At 44.3% G+C, this 16463-nt stretch overlaps 1 pseudogene; it reads right to left on the reverse strand.

Moving 5' to 3' along the window:
* Positions 1–880: 880 nt before the first annotated feature.
* Positions 881–9885, reverse strand: LOC147227442 (uncharacterized; annotated as a pseudogene).
* Positions 9886–16463: the final 6578 nt, after the last annotated feature.

Raw genomic sequence — 16463 nt, forward strand, 5'->3', positions numbered from 1 at the left:
TTCCCGCGGGTAAATTTTAACAATCTTTTCATCTGACATTGTAATCTGTGGTGAGAGCAGGGAGTAAATGGAGGCAAATCTGGAGAGATAGGGATATTTTCTGGACAGAAGAGGAACTTGGGTTAGTCGCAACTAGACCAACTACTGTAGATGTGTGAACATGAAAAGGAACCAGAAAGAAGAGTGAGGTTGCAAGGAGATGAAGTGAGGAAGATGCGGGAGATAAAAATATGTAGGATCAGGTGTTCAGAGCAACAGGGAGTGTGGAAAAGTGGTGGGCGGGGTGGAGTCAATGGAGAACACTTTTAGATCAGAGGGGCTGGATCAGACTGTTTGGGCACATAAAGGGTAGTGAGAGAGCCTGCATATTGGTAGATGTGGCCGGTGAGGATATTGCAAAATGCTTTAAAAGGTGCCCATTGGGAAGTCACTGTGCCAGATCCAAACAAAGGAAACGTGGGAAGTCAACCAGGTGAGTGTGATCAAGAGTCTGGTTCATAATTTATCGGTGAGTCTAACAACAGAAAAAAAGCCTGTTATCTTCATCTGATATTAAGCTGAATAAACAAGGCCAATAGATGTCAAAGGGGTTCTCACCATGTGTCTGCTCTTTTGAAACATTTTTCACCAATAATAAAACATCTCCAAGTACCCTCATTGTAAAGGCGCTAAGATGAAATGGTGATTGTTTATACAATATATCCAAGCAACATTTTAAATGTGGATATTTGATAACTCAAGAGAGGACGTCATAAACTTGCTCTTGAATAGAAAGAAGTATAGAAGAAGTACTGTATTTTTGTAACATTGACATGGAACAATCATTAATCTTTTTTGTGAAAAGAATAATTCAAGGGGAAGTGGTCTTTCCTGCTGGACCTTAGGCATGTCGCATCTCTGACTGTGCCTTTGATGTGCTGTGCTTGGCAGGGGCGTCCTCTTCCCTGAGGTAGGGCTCAACCTGACTGCATACTGTAAGGTTTTGCTGCAAGGTCTTCAGCGGAGGACCAAAAGTCCTTGAGGTTTCGCCCCTCCACATAGTGTCGGGTCTAATCGCCCAACACTTCTATTCTCAAGAGGGGAGAAACGGAGACAGAACAGGTTTCTTGTTCGCGAAGAGAGCAAACGATGTCACACTCAGTAACAATCCGTTATACTCTGGCTGTGACTCGCTGCACCCTCTCTTTCTATTGTCCTTTGGGTGACCTTTTGGTTACATACAACTTTCATTGTCTGGAACATTTTGACACACACTATGAGACAGGAACAACCCAGTTCCCCTTTGCTCTTCACCATCTTAAAGAGGGAAGTATGACCATCTTGGAAAGGGAAGTACAAATGTCTTTGTCCATACAGGCTTATATTCAAATGCAGATAACATAAAAGAAGACTATGTTTTCAACATTTCCCTCCTGTTTATAATGCATTGTGAATTACAGATTGTTTCACTCCATAGCACCACTTCGTAACGATTTTCAGTACAGAGATCATTCATAGTATTCACTTTATACATTTAGCAGTTTAGGAACAAAAGCATGATTATAGCAGTTCAGAAGCAAGGAGGAGTTTGTAAGGAACGTTCTAGAGGTGAAAAGAATGTCAGACTTATGATTCTGAAATTGGAAATTGATGGTGTGATGTTCAATGTTGTTAGAGGCTATGCCCTGCTGGTGGAATGTGACTCTGAAGAGAAGGAGAAGTTCTGGTATGAGTTGGATGAAGTGATGCAGAATATTCCCAGAAATGAGAGAGTGGTCATTGGTGCAGACTTCAATGGACATGTTGGTGAAGACAATACAGGGGATGAAGAGGTGATGGGCAGATTTGGTATCCAGGATAGGAATGCAGAGGGACAGATGGTGGTAGACTTTGCAAAAAGGATGGAAATGGCTGTAGTGAATACCTTTTTCCAGAAAAAACAGGAACATAGGGTAACCTATAAGAGCGGAGGTAGGAGTACACAGGTAGACTACATCTTGTATAAACGAGGTAACCTGAAAGAGATCAGTGACTGCAAAGTAGTTGTAGGTGAGAGTGTCCCCAGACAGCATAGGATGGTGGTTTGTAGGATGACTCTGGTGACAAGGAAGATGAAGAGGACAAAGGCAGAGCAGAGGACAAAGTGGTGGAGGCGGAAAAGGGAGAAGTGTTGCATGGTTTTCAGGGAGGAGTTGAGAAAGGCTCTGGGTGGTCAGGGTGAGCTTCCAGATGATTGGACAACTACAGCTAGTGTTATCAGGGAGACAAGTAGAAGAGTACTTGGTATGTCATCTGGAAGGAAAGTAGATAAGGAGACTTGGTGGTGGAATGAGGTAGTGCATGAGTATATACAGAGAAAGCGGTAAGCAAAGAAGAAGTGGGATACTGAGAGGACTGAAGAGAACAGACAGGAGTTCAGGGAGATGCGGCGAAAGGTAAAGATAGAGGTAGCAAAGGCAAAACAAAGGGCGTACGGTGACTTGTATGCTTGGTTGGATAGTAAGGAGGGTGAGAATGACCTATACAAGTTGGCAAAACAGAGAGATAAAGATGGAAAGGATGTACAACAGGTCCGGGTGATTAAGGACAGTGAGGGAAATGTATTGACAGATGCTGGAAGAGTGATGGGAAGATGAAAAGAATACTTTGAAGAGCTGATGAATGTGGAAAATGAAAGAGAGGCAAGGGTAGAAGAGGTGACTATTGTAGACCACAAAGTAGCACAAATTAGTAAAAGTGAAGTGAGCAAGGCATTGAAGAGGATGAAGAGTGGAAAAGCAGTTGGTCCTGATGATATACCTGTGGAGGTGTGGAAGTGTCTAGGAGAGGCGGCGGTAGATTTTCTGACTAGATTATTCAACAGGATCTTAGAGAGTGAGAAGATGCCTGAAGAGTGGAGTCAAAGTGTGATGGTGCCTATTTTTAAGAATAAAGGGGATGTGCAGAATTGTGGCAACTATAGAGGGATAAAGTTGATGAGCCATACAATGAAGTTGTGGGAAAGAGTAGTGGAAACTAGACTGAGAGCAGAAGTCAGCATTTGTAAACAGCAGTATGGCTTCATGCCTAGAAAGAGTACTACAGATGCAGTATTTGCATTGAGAATGCTAATAGAAAAGTACAGAGAAGGTCAGAGGGAGTTGCATTGTGTTTTTGTAGACCTAGAAAAAGCATATGACAGGGTGCCAAGAGAGGAGATCTGGTATTGTATGAGGAAGTCTGGAGTGGCGGAGAAGTATGTTAGACTGGTGCAGGACAGGTATGCTAGCTGTGAGACACTGGTACGGTGTGCTGTAGGGGTAACAGAGAAGTTCAAGGTGGAGGTGGGACTCCATCAGGGATCAGCTCTGAGCCCCTTCTTGTTCGCAATGGTGATGGATAGGCTGACAGATGAGGTTAGAGAGGAATCCCTATGGACCATGATGTTTGCGGATAACATTGTGATCTGTAGTGAGAGCAGACAACAGGTAGAGGAAAATCTAGAGAGGTGGAGGTATGCTCTGGAAAGGAGAGGAATGAAATTTAGTTGCAGCAAGACAGAATATATGTGTGTGAATGAGAGGACTGGGATGGAACGGTGAGGCTACAGGGAGTGGAGATCAAGAAGCTGGAGGATTTCAGGTATTTAGGGTCAACAGTCCAGAGCAACAGAGAGTGTGGAAAAGAGGTGAAGAGATGGGTCCAAGCAGGTTGGAATGGATCGAGAAAAGTGTCGGGGGTACTATGTGATAGAAGACTTTCAGCCAGAATAAAAGGAAATGTGTACAAGACAGTGGTGAGACCAGCGATGATGTATGGACTAGAAACTGTTACAATGACCAAAAGACAGCAGGCAGAACTAGAGGTTGCAGAGGTGAGGATGTTGAGGTTCTCTTTGGGAGTGACCAGGATGGATAGGATCAGGAACGAGTCTATCAGAGGAACAGCACATGTTAGTTTGGCTTCTCTGACCTTCTCTCCAAAACATCTGAGATGGTTCAGTCATGTGCAGAGGAGGGATAGAGAATATATTGGTAGACGGATGCTGGAATTGGAGCTGCCAGGCAAGAGGTCTTGACGAAGACCAAAGAGAAGATTCATGGACGTAGTGAGAGAGGATATGAAGGTAGTTGGTGTGAGAGAGGAGGATACAGAGGATAGGGTTAGATGGAGAAAGTTGACTCGCTGTGGCGACCCCTGACGGGAAAAGCGGAAAGAAGAAGAAGAAGAAGAAGAAGAAGAAGAAGAAGAAGAAGATTTATCAAACAACTCGGTGGAACTGCTGCTGGAACCACTCGAAGCAGAGGACATGGGCTCATGCAAACTACACAGTCAGATTTGGTCAGGTTCGCCTGTTCTACTAATAGGGGCCAGTTATTTTGTTGACCTGAAATTCCCGTAACAAATTTGAACCAGTCATAAGTCGTACCATCGTTAGCCACACTTGTAGCCACTATTCCTGCTTGATTGGTTGGATTACTCAGCACCGGCTGTGCAGAATTGGGCATGGAACTGTTTTCACATATTATTATGGGGAACCTAGGGTCAGCCCCTTGGGACCAAGCCCAGAACAGTAAACCCCAACAGGAAGTGTAAAGACATTTGCACTGGGAGGTCTTATACTTGTGCCTGATGGTGAGATGGTAAGTCGCAGGTGTTCGTTTCTTGTTTTTCCCAATGTTACTTTGTCTTTAAAGTATTTTGCTTCAGGAGAAGTTCCTGGAGGCCAATACCTTCCTTGTTGTGTGGTAATTCAATCATCCCAGGTCAATCTTAAAGCATATTCTGTTAGGTACCACCAGTGTCCTCGCCACCTTCCTCCTGTGGCGTAGGTTTTTCCCCAAAATCCCTCAAGGGTAGGGTTTTAATGGGGATGTCTACAGATGTTGTTGTGTTTGGCACCACAGTCACTCTTACACTATTATTGTATGTTCATGATAGCAGCCATGGAATACAGTTTCTGCTGTTAGTACTATGAGCTGGTGTTCAAGGTTCTGAAGTGGTTACCGAGCTTCGAACACAGCTGACGAATACTATCAACACTCCAATTAAGACCAAAATGACCCTCATTATTCCTGAGTGAAAGTTCAACGTCAGCTTAACAGTTTTATTTCTTCCCTTTTTCAATCGAGGACTTTGATTTTATAGATATTATCACTTTCTATTCTAAATCCTCTTCTTTTGCCCTTCGGAGTCCTTGATTGATATCACCTTTTTACAAGGTACAAGATGTGTCCATGTTGATCGTTCGGCTATCTTTTCTGGTGTTGGCGTGGTTAGTAATACTTGATTGTCAGGGTTCACAGCTGATCCCTGTTGTAATCTGCGCCAGCTGCAGCAGATGCCGCTAATTAAGATCCCTATAAAGGGCAGCGGCACTCTCTGCCCTGGCGCCGGGGGATTGTGGTCCTCACGGACTAATGTGGGGCCCTGCCACGACCCGGACCTCAACCCTGCTATGACCGGACCCCAGGTGTGACCTCTGTTTCCTTCCCGAGTCACGGCCGGGCCCAGTCGGCCGACGTGACCTCTGTTCCCTTCCCGAGTCACAGCCGGGCCCAGTTGGCCGGCGTGACCTCTGTTCCCTCCCGCAACCCGTACTGTTGAGGCCCAGCCTCTGCCGTTCTGTCTGCAACTCGTCCTGTCTGCATCCCGTACTGTTCAGTCTGCCACCCTGCCTGGGGCCCGCCCCGTCTGCAATCCGTACTGTTGAGGCCCAGCCTCTGCCGTTCTGTCTGCATCTCGTCCAGTCTGCATCTCGTACAGTCCAGTCTGCAACTCGTCCCGTCTGTAACCCGTACTGGTGAGGCCCAGCCTCTGCAATTCTGTCTGCAACCCGTCCTGTCTGCATCCCGTTCTGCCACTTCAACCAAATAAAAGCGCTTTCCACCCATCTCTGCCCCGAAGTGTGGTTCCCTGCTCGAGTCCGCCCCAGCGCATCGTGACATTGATACGGTCCTTCCCACTTAGGGGAATACCAATGTTTCTTCCTGATGCTTCTGATTAATATCCAATCACCTGGTTCCACGAAGGGGCAATCCTGGTGAGAGACAGAGGAAGACTCGTCAATATAGTCTCTTTTTTTGTTTTTCCAATGTTTTTCTCATGTAATAAGCCAAATTACTCTCTTCTCCTGTTTCCCATTGGTTCTTAAACTGTGGTAATCTGTATAGTCGTCCGAACAGTTTCATAAGAGGTTAAACCTTTTGTACTGGTTATATTTATGTACAATTTTACCAATTCTAGACATTTAGTCCATGGCCTTCCGGTTTCTTCGATACATTTTCTGAGTCTATTTTTTACAGTTCCATTCATTCTTTCTACTAGCCCAGCACTCTGGGGATGATATGCACAATGATTCTTTAAATCGATGTGAAACATGGTTCCTATTTCTTTTATTAACTGACCACACAGTGTGTTCCGTTATCACGATAAATTCTTTCCGGGATGCCATATCTTGCAATTATTTCTGTGCATAGTGCCTAAGCTACTGTGAGTGCATTAGGATGTTTTGTAGGGAATAATTCTACCAATTTGGAGAACGCATCTATTATAACGAGGCAATACTTTTTCCCGTCACTTGGACTCAGTTCTATAAAATCCATATGGATGACTTGGAATGGATATTGAGGTGCCGAGAATTTTCCTTGTTTAGGTCTCAGATTTCCTTGGGAATTATGCTTTGGGCATATCAGGCATGCCCCTACAAAAATGTTTTGGGTATGTATTGAATCCATAAGTTGTATAATACTGATGTATTTGTCCGACCATCCCTCCTGTTGAGACATGTGTCTTCCCATGGCTCAATATTGCCGCCCATTTATAAGGTTCTTTGGTAGGATTGGTTTGTCATTTTGTCAGACATACATATTTTTTAGGGTTGCGCCATTTCGCTTTTATAACTCTTGTTTGACTGTAGGACTTTGGTTTTGCATTTCCTGCAGCGTTTCTGAATCTAAAGGGTCATTTTGTTGCACATGTAGGGTTTCAATTGTCCCTTCTGCTGCTGCTTTGGCTGTTTGATCAGCAAAAGCATTTCCTAGTGATATTACATCTTTGTTTCTAGTGTGTGCTGCACATTTGCACACCGCTATTTGTTTTGGTAGTTGTACTGCACTTAATAGATTAGTGAGTAAAAGTTGTACTGCACTTAATAGATTAGTGAGTAATTCAGCATGTGTTACAGGCTTGCCTATTGAGTTAATCATTCCTCTATTGTGCCAATATTGCGCAAATGTATGTACAGTGGCATAAGCATGTTGGCTGTCTGTATATATGGTTACTATTTGTTTCATCATTAGTTTGCAGGCTTCTGTTAGAGCTATTAATTCTGCAGCTTGTGCTGAGTAAAGTGATGGTAATTTTCCAGCTTTCAGGATTTCTTTCTGTGTTACCACAGCATATCTGGTTTGAGTTTTTCCAAATTCATCCTTTTTAGAGGCGCCATCCACAAACACGGTTACTCCTGTTGATAGTGGTTGGTCTTTATAATCTGGCCCGCTTTTAACTGACCTTTCTGTCATGTCTTGTTCCATCCTCCGGTAATGGTAATAGGGTAGCTGGATTTAAGGTCGTGCACCGTTCTATCGTCAAATGTGATTGCAGCAATAAGGTGGATATACACGACAGATGTCTCGCTGGGGACAAAAATGCCATATTCGTTTGCAATAGTAAGGTGGATATTGCATGTGGTACATTAAGGGTAAGAGGGTGGAACAAGACTATAGGTGCACTAACTTCTATTGCTAGTGAAGCAGCTACCACAGCTCGCACACAGTGTGGTAGGGCACAGGCAACGCTATCTAATTTAGAGGAGAAATACGCTATTGGCTTCAGTTTGTCCCCGTATTTTTGAGTTAGGACAGTTGTCATAAAATACTCTTTACAATCAACCATTTGTACGAATGGTTTGCTGTAATCTGGTAATGCCAATGCTGCACTATAGACTAATGCCTGTTTTATCTTGCAGAAGGCATCTTCAGTATCCTGTGTCCATGTCTATGGAGATGTCATTTTCAGATTCTCTTCATAAATCATTTTATTCAATGGGGCAGTGATTTCCGCATAATTAGGGATCCAACTTCAGCAATAATTTGTCAGGCCTAGGAATGACATCATATTTTTTTTAGTTAATGGCTTTGGTGTTTTTAGAATAGCTGCTTTGCAATCCTCTATTATTGTTCTTCCTCCAGAGCTTAGGTTGTGGCCCAAATACTTTACTTGTTCTCTACATAACTGTAATATTGTCTTGTTGACTTTGTGTCCTTCATCAGCGAGATGTCTCAGCAGTTCCATAGTGTCCTTTTGACAGGTGTCGTGGTCAGGAGATGCCAATAACACGTCGTCCACGTAGAGTAAAACTTGACTTCCTCCGGTTGGTTGAAACTTTGCCATACTGACACTCATGACTTGAGAATAGATGGTTGGACTTTCGCAATATCCTTGGGGAAGCCTGGTGTATGTATACCGCTTTCCGTTAAATGTGAAAGCGAACCAGAATTGACTATCTTTGTGCACTGGGACTGAGAAAAATGCATGATCCAGATCCAGCTTTTCTGGAATTGTCTTCAGCCATCCTTCTTCTTTTTCCGTCAACAGTATGTTTCATTGTTCTTTGGGCTGTAGGTGTATATACCCAGTAACTTGCATTGTCCAAAATAATGCTCTTCTTGTTAGTCCGGTGTCAGCACTTGTCCATGTGTTGGCAGACGTGGCTACCCAATCATTTGCATTCTGTCCTTCCCTTACTATTTTTCCCAGATCTTTCCAATAACTATGTTTGTCCTTGTATAGTGAGATATGTGGCGGGGTCCACATTCTGTATAATTTCTGGATGTCGGGATGTAAGGTTACTCTGGCTATGGAGGTACCTTTTGTATCAGAATATAGGTAGTTTACCGTCAATTGAGACAGGATTAATTGTTTCATGCTTTGTTCGTAGTCTTGATCCGCTCCCAGGGTGTGTTTGTACCACATGGAAACGTGTAAGTCATCGGCATTATTTGATCCTCAGGATGTGAGATGAGGCTTCGTCCTTCTTTAAGAGTGCTGTGCCAGTTATATGAGTCGGCTTGTTCGGTATGTCCTGAGAGTAATAATATCGAGGTTGTCCGGTGCCTTGTATCACAAAAACGTTGCTTTTGTTTACTCCAGATTGTCTTTTTACTGTTATGTATCCCTCATGATTTGGTATTAGTGCGATCCTTAGGAGCACCAATGCATCCCTTCCCAGCAGGTTTACTGGGCATTCCGGGAGCATTAACACCAACATCTGGCAGGATAGGCCTTTGGGATCTCTAATCCACACAGGTTTTGATTCAGGAACATTCTGTAACCCCCCATTTGCCACACTTACAGTAACTGAAGTGTGTCCTGGCTGTACGCCTGGTATTGATTCTCTTCATGTTGTTCTGCATACTCCAGTATCACACAGAAAGACCATTGGTTTCCCATTAACCAACAAAGTCACTTCAGATCTATATATGTCCATTTCCACTATCTCCTGTAAATTTAGAATTTCATCATGATCAGGGTCTTCTCTTAAAAGGGCTTCCTGACTTACTTCTTTCTCTTCTTCTTTTTCAGCAGCTAGTGCAGAGGTGTTCTGTAGTTGTCATGCAGAAATTTGATTGTAGTTCCTTTCCGGACAGTTTCGGGCTTGATGTCCTTCTTTTCCACATGACCAACATCCTCTATCTCCCACTCTATATCCTCCTCTTGCATTTCCACTTTCTCGGCATACTCCTCTCTGTCCTCTTTCTCGCATTCCGCAACCTCAGAATCCTCCTCTAATATTTCCTCTATTGCTTCCCCCTTGATAGAGGACCTCTGGTTCTGGTTCGTAATTATCGTGAAGAAAGGTATTTGCTGTGCTTGTCTCTTTCTGTTTTTTCTTGTCTCTGCACACTCTTTCTGCATGGAGAGCATGGTTTATGTAGTCTTCTAAACTTCCTGTCGCCAATCCTATGTAATGTTTATCAACCCAGCCTTTAATGCAGTCTCTGGATCCTGCATGCAGAGTGTTCTTCAGTTGCTATTGGAAAGGTCCGTTTGCTTCCTCGTCATCTATTATTCCGCCATTATTCTTGAAAACGGTCATCATTCTTACTCTGTATTGATCAAATGGCTCATTATCTCTTTGCTTTACTCTTCCTATTTCCTATAGTTCCTATAGTTTCTATAGTTTGCTTTGCCTCTGTATCTTGTGGTTATTCTCTCATTTAATTCTTGAACTTTAGGAGTCAACTCTACTTGATTATGTCGTAGCGTTTCACCATTGTCGTCCTTGGGTCTCCAATATCCTCTTACATGGTGCCAGTCTGTTCCCATCGTTTGCATCCAAACTCGCTGTACTTCATTACCATTCAAGTGGTATGATGACCGAAGATTTTCCATGTCTTTGACAAACTGTCGCACATCTACTTTATAAGGGGTTATTCCTTCCACGGCCTTCTTAATGTCATCCAGAGTCCACGTTTTATATACTAGAATAGTGGGTTCTCCACGACCGCAGGATTGGCCACTTGTATCATTGGGTAGGCTCCAGCTGCCCCGTCTTCAGAATCATTGTCCTGTCTTCGTTCTTCTCTTTCCTTCTTTGTTTTCGAACGAGTTATTCTGGAGGTGTCTGGTTCGTGATAAGGAGGTGGTCCGCCTGATCCCTTGGGCAGTTTTGGGTAGATTCTCTGCACAGGTGGAAAGATCTGGGTCTCATCATCGTTGTCTTCACTTCCTCTTACTTCTCTCCTTTGTCTCTGTCTTCTGCTCGGTCCTGTCTCATCATCTTCTTTACTATGATACAGCAACTGCTTGTTCTTATCTTCTTCATCTTTTTTTTTAATTTTGACTTTCTCTCCCCTTCTTCTCTTTTCTTTGCTTTTCCATCCAATATGGTATATCATCATAACCATCCTTTTTCATTTTACTTGGGTTATTTTTACATCCTTTTGTGATTGCTTCTCGTAGCATGGTTATCGCTTTAGTATTGAGTTTGCCATCAAACCCATATTTTGTTATCCATTTGCCCAGATATTTTAACTTCTCTGGTTCTCTAAGCTCTACATACTTCCAATCCTTCTTGGGTAAGGATTCCCTCACTTGTGCTTCAGCTTTTCTTAATTTGCTCGATCTTTTTCCACTTTGCATTTATTTATGTATTATTCACTTATTTTTATATTAGATTATTATTATTTTCGTTTACATTTTATTATCATTATTATTATTATTAGTAGTAGTAGTAGTAGTAGTAGTATTATTATTATTATTGCTTATTTCCACTACCAGTATTTCAACACATAGGGTGTTGTAGATACTGGTTTTATCTCCGTGGAACAGTGGTTCAAATATTACTTCCATGGTAGTTTTCTCTTCAACTCTTTCGAGTGGAAAACTCTGGCCTCTGCATCCACGAAAGTCCACTGTTTACCTTCCCACTGCTTTTAGTATGAGACAAAATACCTAATGGTATTTTCAGTCCCCACTCATTCACTTATGCGCTTATTTTTGGTCAACTTTTACGCATCCACGGAATTTAAGTGCACTCTTCGCAGGGTTTTAACATCTATTTCACGCAACACTGATCAGTCATTCATTAGTTTTAAAGAAACCTTTTCTTACTGTTTCGTCCCCTCTCTTTCTCTGCCGCTGTTTGGATTTCCGTCAATCTTTGGATTCCAACCGGCGGGGCGATTCCCCAGTCTCAGAAAGGGTACTCTTGACACTCTCTCTACAGAGTTTACCATGGCCATAGTTTTCCTGGTGTCTGCCTCGCCTGCCGGGATCCTCAATTTACATTACATTACATTACATTGCATTTGGCAGACGTTTTTATCCAAAGCGACTTACAATAGAGGACATAGGGACTGCAAATACACTTGCAAATACACGATGCACAGGAAATGTACAGAACAGTAAGCTTGGGTTAGTGAGGTTTTTTTTTTTTTTTTTTTGACAGAGACACACAAACGTACACACACACACTGCAAAGCCTAACTTGCTGCCAACCTGATCTGGGGCATCAGCGCAGTAAAAGGTCCTGAAAGAGAAATGTTTTTACCTGTTTCTTGAAGGTTGAGAGAGATGATGCTAGTCTTGTTGCTTCTGGGAGTTTGTTCCACCACTGAGGTAGTAGAACTGAGAACAGTTTTGCCTGAGATCGCTTAGAGCGAGCAAAAGGTACTGCTAATAGGTTTGTATTAGAGGAACGCAGCTCTCTGCCGGGAACACAAGGTCTTATCATTTCGGTCAGATATGCTGGACCTGTTCCTGAGGTGGTTTTGAATGCCAGGGTCAGGGCCTTGTGCTTGATCCTGGCAGCTACTGGTAGCCAGTGCAACTGGATGAACAGAGGTGTAACATGAGCCCTTTTGGGTTGAGTGAATACCAACCGTGCTGCAGCATTCTGTACCATCTGCAGTGGTTTTATTGCACAAGCAGGTAGTCCAGCTGGGAGGGAATTGCAGTAGTCCAGGCGGGAGATGACCATGGCCTGAACCAATAGCTGTGCCGACTGTTGGGTCAGGTAGGGTCTGATTTTCTGAATGTTGTACAGCACAAATCTGCAGGTCCGCGAAATTGATGTAATATGGTTCGAGAATGACAGCTGATAGTCGATCATGACGCCGAGGTTTTTTGCAACTTTGTTAGGGGCCACTGTGGTAGGGCCCAACTTGAGGCTGATGTGATGAATTGTCTCTTTGGCTGGGATCACCAGAAGTTCAGTCTTGGACAAGTTCAACTGTAGGTGGTGTTCTTTCATCCATGATGATAGTTCAGAGAGGCAGGCTGTGATGCGAGTTGAAACCGTGGCATAGATCTGGGTGGAAGGACGGGTGCAACTGTGTGTCGTCGGCATAGCAGTGATAGGAGAAACCATGTGTTCTAATGACATTTCCTAGTGAGGTGGTGTACATTGCGAAGAGAAGGGGCCCCCGCACTGATCCTTGGGGTACCCCGGTGGTGAGGGTGAGAGTTGAAGATAATTTCCCTTGCCATGACACCTTGAAGGAGCGGCCAGAGAGGAAGGAGTGGAACCAGGAGTGGACGGCACCAGTGATTCCCATGGATGTGAGTATCTTGAGGAGAATTCTATGGTTGACTGTGTCAAAGGCAGCTGATAAGTCTAGTAGGATGAAGACAGATGATAGTCCTTCTGTTCTTGCAGTCCTCAGAGCTTCTGTTACTGCCAGTAACACAGTTTCGGTTGAATGCCCACTTTTGAAGCCAGATTGTTTTGGGTCCAGTTGTCCAGTCTGATTTAAAAAGTTGGTGACCTGTTTTGCAGCTGCCCTTTCCAGGATTTTTGAAAGGAATGGAAGGAGTGAGACAGGGCAATAGTTTTCCACCTGTGCCGGATTAAGTGTAGGTTTTTTCAGTAGAGGTGTCACCCTTGCTTGTTTGAGGGCAGAGGGGACAGTTCCGGAAGACAGTGAGTGTCAGGATCTCCTCTCGGCAGCCGAGAGGAGACACGGCTGGGATTAATTCGCAATCGGCGCCAGCTGCAGCAGCTGCCGCAAATCAAGATCCCTATAAAGGGCAGCAGCACACTCTGCCTGGCGCTGGAGGATTGTGGACGTCCCAGACCCCTACCCCAGCCTGTTACGACCGGGCTGGGGTAGGGCCCGCCTGCCCGGCGTCATGTCTGACCCAGCCCGGGGCCTGTCCTGCCATTACCCTGCCTGGGGCCCGCCCTGGTGAGACCCAGCCCTGTGCAACTCAGTCTCAGGGCCAGGGGCTTACCAGCGACACCCTACCTGCCGTTCAATCCAAATAAAGCGCTTTCAACCCAGATTCCTGCTCTGAGGTGTGGTTCCCTGCCCGATCCGTGACAGTGAGGAGTTCATGATGCATGTTCTCGCTGGAACCACCGATGGGGCGATATCTTGAAGCAGGTTGCTGGGCACAGGGTCCAGTGGGCAGGTAGTGGGATGACTCTCAGTGATCAGTTTGGAGACATCCGCTTCAGAGAGTGGGGTAAATGTACTGAGTGTTGTAGTAGTGGTTTCTTGTGGTGAGTGCTTGTCGGGAGGGTCTTTGAATTTGAAAGACTGTCCTTCCTTCCAGCTCACCTTGGACCACAAGATGGGTTGGTTGCTTCAACCAAGCCCTGCCTATCCTGTCTGGACCATGCCCACAATTTCTGGGTGTTGCAGCTTTCCTATAACCTTCTGCACCTCCTCTTGGCCCTCCATTTCCTACCGTACTCAGTCCTGGTGTTTGCATCAGCCATTGCCCTGTCAGAGGAGTCCATTGACTCCATCAGCAGTCTTCCCCTCTCTTGCTTGTATCCCAGGGTGATGGACTACAGGGGTAACCGGACTGGGTTCCATTCATACAGGCCAGCAGTTGAGAAGCCCTTCAGTAGGTTGAGCCATTTGCAAATGTAGGAGTTGACTTTTGCCTCCATCGGGCTGACAGTTGATAGGTGACTTCATACTGCTTCGGCTGGCCACATGACCTTTGGGTACAGGTTGAAGTGATAACACCATGACTTGTACTTTCCATCCTTTTCAAAGGATGATATTACACGTTTTTTTCTGCTGAGAGACCAGCTATATAAAGTCTTCCCAGGCTTTGGATGGGCTAATTCACAATATGGGGGATGTCTTCCCCGCTGATGGTGAATGTGACTCTCTCCCCCTTTCACAGTTTCAAGAATCTCTCTGACTTCCGGGATTTGAACTTCATCCTAGCCCAGGTGATCAGCTCATCCAGTCTCTTAAGCAGTCTGGTTCATAACAGACATGTTACATCATCCATATAGCTCCTTTGGGGCAGGAGTCTCTGGCCTGCGGGCAGCCGAATCCCACCTACTACTTGCCGTACCCCCATCAGGATGATCTCCTGAAGATGCCACAAAGAGGTTGGGGGAAATGGAAGATCTGATTTTTATCCAGACCTCTAGTTGTTCCCAGACAGAAATTACCTTTTTTAGTGCAAAGCGCATGTGCATTCCCTGGAAGTAGTTCATAATCATGGTCCTGACGTTGTAAGGAATGTAGAAGAATTTCAAGGTATAGCTATGCAGCAGATGTGGTACTTACGCATTGACATTGGCTAAATGTAAGGCAAATATATAAATGTAAAAATTGGTAGGTCTGCTTTCATGGGTAAAATCTAGGCTTAAAATCTAGGTTGATGAGTTAATTTAAAAGGCTGTAAATTTTCAGGTTTTATTTCTGAAGTGACTGCCTGAAAAGACCCACATATGAATTAAGATCATATACATGTTTATATACTGCAATGTGCTACTGATGGGTCCAGTTAATTTTTAGTCTGGAGTAACAACTTCTTCTTCTTTCGGCTTTTCCCTTCAGGGATCGCCACAGCGAGTCAACATTCTCCATCTAACACTATTCTCTGTATCCTCCTCTCTCACACCAACTACCTTCATATCCTCTCTCACTACGTCCATAAATCTCTTTGGAAAAAGGAGAGGAGGAAGGCATGTTCAGAAGCAGAGAGAGAAGAGGAGAGGCAAGAGTCTGGGACTGAGAGTTTGGACTTTGAATGTTGGGACTATGACAGGAAAATGCAGAGTTGGTTGATATGATGCAGAGAAGGAGAGTGGATATACTGTGCGTCTGGGAGACCCGGTGGAACGGTAGTAAGGCTAGAAGCTTAAGAGCAGGCTTTAGGTTGTTCTATCTTGGTACTGATAAGAAGAGAAATGGAGTAGGACTTATCTTGAAGGAGAAGTTTGTTAGGAATGTTCTGGAGGTGAGAAGAATGTCAGAGAGACTTATGAGTCTGAAACTAGAAATTGAAGGTGTGATGCACAGTGTTGTCAGTGGTTATGCCCTGCAGGTGGGATGTGAGTTTGGGTAGAAGAAGTCCGGGAATAAGCGAGATGAGGTGATGCAGAATATCCCCAGAGATGAGAGAGTGGTCATTGGTGCAGGCAATAGAGGAAATGAAGAAGTGATGGGCAGATTTGTTATTCAAGATAGGAACACAGAGGCACAGATGGTAGTAGATTTTGCAAAAAGGATGGAAACAGCTGACGTGAACACTTCTTTCCAGAAAAGACAGGAACATAGGGTAACTTATTAGAGCTGAGGTAGGAGCACATAAGAAGCACAGGGAGATACAACGTAAGATAGAGGTAGCAAAGGCAAAACAAAGGGCGTGCGATAACTTGTATGCTAAACAGAGATATCGGGATGGAAAGGAAAACAGGTACAACAGGTCTGGTACAACAGGTACAACAGTTTGGCTTCTCTGACCTCCTCTTACACCAACTACCTTCCTATCCTCTCCCACTATGTCCATAAATCTTCTCTTTGGTCTTTCTCTAGACTTCTTGCCTGGCAACTCCAATTCCAGCATCCATCTACCAATATGTTTACCATCCCTCCTCTGTACATGACTGAACCATCTCAGTCTCACCACTGTCTGGTACATCTTTCCTTTCATTCCGGCTGATAGTCTTATATTGCATAGTACCCCTGACACTTTTCACCACCCATTCCAACCTATTGAACCCGTCTCTTCACCTCTTTTCCACA

Source organism: Fistularia commersonii, chromosome 14, assembly GCF_037954325.1.
Source record: "Fistularia commersonii isolate RoL2024-O1a breed Wild chromosome 14, RoL_Fcom_v1.0, whole genome shotgun sequence".
In the NCBI taxonomy this organism is placed as follows: domain Eukaryota; kingdom Metazoa; phylum Chordata; class Actinopteri; order Syngnathiformes; family Fistulariidae; genus Fistularia; species Fistularia commersonii.